Raw genomic sequence first — 5,245 nt, forward strand, 5'->3', positions numbered from 1 at the left:
GTTGCCTGAGACTTGTATTTTCCTCTTTGTTACTAAAGAGGCCTTATTTGATTATGGTAAAAGTAAGCCATTAACTGACTCGTTAACAGTTGATTAAAGCAGCTTAAGTCATCCATACATTTGACATTGCCGCAATGTCCCAATCCCCTGACAGCTGGGTCAGAATCTAGTATTAAACAGGTTTCAAAAATATCAGTATCCTGATCAAAAACTTTTTCTGTCAGCAAATTGAGGATTCTTAAAATGTCTGATCATAGGCCATAGGCCAGGGCTGTGCAGTGAAATGATTAGTGATTGATGCAGTGCACTTCACTGCCATGTCTTTACACCACAGCAACATGAAAAGATGCAGGTGGTGTGTTTTAAAAGGACTACTCCGGCCAGTATTGCAGTTCTGAGAACTGTGGTCTTAAGTGGAGTACACGCCTTTGCCACTCACAGAAAACTGGCTCAGCTTCTCCAAACAGCCTTTCTATCAGGCTGTGGCTCAGGGACACTGCATGCAGCGATGCAGGACATGTTCTGCACAGGCTCCCCCCAGTCGGAGATGTATGCACCATGTTTGCATAAATATTCACATACGGCCAAGTTGTTGGTCTTGGTTGTCCAAGGGCTCTAAATATATTTAATGGAAAGTCTGTTTTTCAAAACAGACAATCTCACCTGTGCCTCACTATCCCAAGGACCTTCCATCTTACTACCCTCCATAGTCAGACTCCTAAGTACTGTGGAAGGTGACTCCCAACTGCTTTTAAATAAATACTCCTCACAAACTTTAAATAAACAGTGTGTGTTGTATCAATGCTTTTTACTCCTATGAGAAAATCATGTGGTTGGTTAGCAATTACGTGCTTTGACGGGCCAAGTCACTTTTTTACCATCATGCATTGGGTGTGAGGAACAAGTCCATTGGGTTAGAGCATTTAGAATTGAGGGATGAGGTCATTAAACCAGCTCCTGCAAAAGCAATTTCCTACTCGGTTTGGTGGGGATAGGGGCTTATTTAAATCCTAATTTTATCTGTTTAGCCCCCCAAAAATTAAAGTGCTTTACAAAAAAAATGAACTGCAGTCTCTAGTAGAGCTGGCAATCTGTATGCCCTCAATAGCGAAGGTGGCCTTGGACTACAAAACCTTACAAAACCTAATTCAGAGATATCGCCAAGTGACGACTTATACATAAATACAGGATGATGCTTAAATACACTGCTAATCAGAATATAATGCAATGTAACTGTAAATTTGTGGTGCTTGGCATATTTTGGGTGAAATATGGGCCTACCAAACTTGACCGGTAGACCTCATTTGATGCTAGCACCCTTTTTCACACCTGGTACACTGACAATCCACCTTCCATACGGTGTATTTGGCCTTTGGAATAGTGCTGCTTGCATATGAGGATGTGTGGGTGCCATTTCTTATGGTTAAACATCTGTGCATAGCTAGTATTAAAGCAGATCCTCAGCAACATCAAGGGACTTGCTCTAGTACTAGCCTAAGCACTAATCTACTCCTTGAAGACTTAACTTAAGAGTACTGTTAGGAAGTATGGGGTAGATTTATTAAGCTCTGTGAAGTGATAAAGTGTCTGTCTTTATCACCGGCCAATCAGCTCCTACCTGCCATTTTTCAAGCCAAGCCTGCAACTTCAGTTAGGAGCTGATTGGCTGTTGATAAAGTACGAGCCACATTATCACTTCACCGAGCTTAATAAATCTGCCCCTCTGTTACTGAAAGTAACCGGCAGCTTTCAAATAGTGGAGAAGTTATCTTTAAACAGCACATCTGTATATGTAAGGCACCGGCAGAACAAACCAACCCTATTTATGAGCGTCCTCTCTCTAAAGATGGCCACCACCACCCATCCGTAGCTCAGTATTAGAGCGCAACAGTAGCCACACACTGGTCATTACCAAAAAGGAGCATACTAGTACACCTACGAATACGCCTATTTCAGCCGAATTCACATTTGTAAATTTCCCCCATTATGTGGTTTATTTTGCAAATATAATGGTACCGAAAGGGTGCCAAAGTGTAATACCATACACACCTGCATCCTCACACCTAGGAATACTATGGGGCCAGCATGTTTTTTTATTCTTGGAACAAGTATTCCTCTACATTAGTGAATGTGTTCTGTTTAGAAAACTATTTGACTTATCAGCAGTTATTTTAAACCTGTGAATGGAGAGAACACAAGCGACAAGAGCTGGGGAATTCAAGAATATCCACAATCCAGCTAGTTAGGCACGTATTGGAGGTTTGTCTTGAAGTACTCCTGTTTTAGACCACATCATCCTTTGAAAGTATCTACTTGCTTTTGTTTGATCTAATAAAACTGTCCTATTGTGTAATGTATGTACAAATACCTTGAACTAGTCAGTATAAATGGGTTTTTAGCAAACATTGCAGATAGAGAAAGAACTAATGTTCTGTTTCTAGCTAACTGTTTCCATCATCTGGGACACTTCTTACAAAGAGGGTTAGGAACTACTCACAGCCACGACCTCCGTGTCTCCAGCTGCTTGCATTGCTCACCAGCCTGTCTTTATCAGCCGTCTGCATATATCCACACTACTATTTGATATAATGTGCAGCACCAAAAATGGATTTAATCACAACTAGTTCAGGCTTTCTGCCTGCATGCTTCATAATACAGGATTAGTTCCTCCAGTGGCACTCATTATGGTAACTAGAAACCATTGTCTGTTAATAATTTTACTTCGTACATGATAGCATTATAGGAACGGACTTTGAACGCGCTGAACTGCCATTCTGGGATGTAGCTTATTTTAGGATTTTATTAAAGTAAAATTATTACTAATTCAAATTGACACCTTGTTGATTATATTGGTGCCATGTCCTTTTTTGCTTCAATTGTATTGTGACTGACCATCCCATTTTTAGTGGCAGCTTGGCATTATACCCATTGACAGCAACTGAATCATACCTTGGTATACTGTGCATATGTATTCTACTTTTCCACTTATGCTCATGCGGCTTGTTCTTGGGGATAAGGGTGGTAGTCAGTAAACTTAGTGCCACCAGATTGTCCAGGGAAAGTTTAATATTTGTAGATACTTAACATGACTCTGTGTATAAAGTGGACTTGCATTTCAACAGGGCCATTTTGCTTCAGGGACCAAGTATGTTAAATTTATAGCACGGTTCTTGAATCTAGGGTCCTAGAGCAACAATGGATTCACAAGATACTGGGCCTTATTCTGGTTCACTCTCAGAGGCAAATTCCTTCTCAAATGAACCAAACCACGTGCACTGCAGGTGGGGCAAATGTAATTAGATTTGGGTGGGGTTTTACTTCAAAGTGAGATCTATATTGCAGTGTAAAAATAAAGCAGTCAGTATTTACCGTGCACAGAAACAAAATAAGTCACCCAAATCTCTAATTCTCTGCTTGTTACATCTGCCCCCCTGCAGTGCACATGGTTTTTTTGTTGAGTGAACTAGAATAAGGCCCACTATGCTAAATAATATAAAATTCATAGTTCTCCTAACTGTAGGCCTATTAGGGGTGTACAGTATGTGTGTGTATATATAGTAATGAGCCTTAACTATGATGCATGTTTTCCAAATGTGGACTAGAAGACACAGGATTTTTCTAGTGTAGGATTGGAGAAAATGTTTAAGGAGATTTTGGTGTAATATTGAAAGATAGTGATTGAAGAATGGGAGAATTTGGCCTAAACTGCAAGGCACAATTGGTGGTTATTGACCAGGGTGGATTCAGGCAGTTGCAAAATTGTTGATTTAGAACCATGCGGTAGATGTATGAAGTGGTGATAAGGGAGAATTGAAAAAGTGCCTTGTATTTTATCACCACCCAATCAGTTCCTGACTTAAGTTACAGGCTGGGTTTTTAAAAGGGACAGTTAGGAGCTGATTGACTGGTGATAAAGTACCAGGCACTTTATCACTAATCTTCCCTTATCACCGCTTCATACATCTACCCCCATATCTCTGGAGGTTGGAGCTTTATTTACAGACACAATAGATAAAAACAGTGCACAGGTGTACTCATAAAAGATGTGGGTGGAGCTAATTATTTCACTTGTGTATCTGGGAGGCATGGACAATACTGTATGAACTGTTTGGAGTCCTATGGCTAATAGAATGTTTTTTTTGTATGCAGTGGATGAGGCTGGAAAAAAAATCTGTCCCAATTTTCTCCATGTCAACATGGGATGAGAGGTATGACTCCCTGGTGCTGGGGTAGCCAACTCAGTCCTCGATCTACCAACAGTTAATGGTTTCCAGATCTCCTCACAGAATCCCAAGTGAAGTAATTGATCTACCTGTGGCTTTTATAATGTCAGTGAGTAATGAGTACACATGTGCAGCAGCTAGGTTGTCTGGAAAATGTGAACTGTTGGTAGCTCTCGAGGACTGAAGTTTGCTACCACTGCCCTAGTGGGACATCCCAAATGTTGGATGGTATGCATTATAACATAGGTTCTCAAACTCTGTCCTCATGACCCCACACAGTGCATGTTTTGCAGGTCTCACAGAATCACAAGTGCACTAATTATTAGCTCCACCTGTGGATCTTTAAATGTGTCAATGTGTCAATGAGTAATGAATGCACCTGCGGTGTGACCTGGAAAACGTGATCTGTGTGTGGTCCTGATGAGTTTAAGAAGCCCCACATTATAACATCACAAAGTGGGGGAGGTAATTGGTTGATACATTTTACACTACATCCATCAGCTTTCGTTCAGTCGAAAAATTAAACCCAATGTCATTATGCAAACAATTATGATTTTTTTTTTTTTTTAAGCAATAATACATTCCTAAATCAAACAAGCACTGTCAAATGCATCATTCTGTCTAATAAAGGTTGCATTGTAATTGATTTCCCAGGCCTAAAGGCCCCCATACACTATGCGATTTTGAGCCGATTTCGGCACTTTGGGCAGATAAATCTGAAATCAGCCCAAAATCGGAAGTTTGTGACATCTGGTCTGATGCGTGTTCCCATGCGCATCGGATCGAATCAGGGCGTTGGACCTGCTTGAACATAAGATATATCGGAATCACATCGTGGGTACCCACAATGTTTCAGATCCGATATAGCTATGGGTACCTTGTGTGGCCACGGGTGCTAGCCTGACCCCCCCCCTTCTTGGGGACCATTCCCTGGGAGCCGCAGGAGCGGGGAGCAGCAGGAAATGTAGCGGCAGGTGGGGACCGCAGAGCAGAGTCCGAGGCGTGGCGGGAGAATAGGAAGA

This window comes from Crinia signifera, chromosome 4 (assembly GCF_055691185.1).
Source record: "Crinia signifera chromosome 4, ASM5569118v1, whole genome shotgun sequence".
Lineage (NCBI taxonomy): Eukaryota > Metazoa > Chordata > Amphibia > Anura > Myobatrachidae > Crinia > Crinia signifera.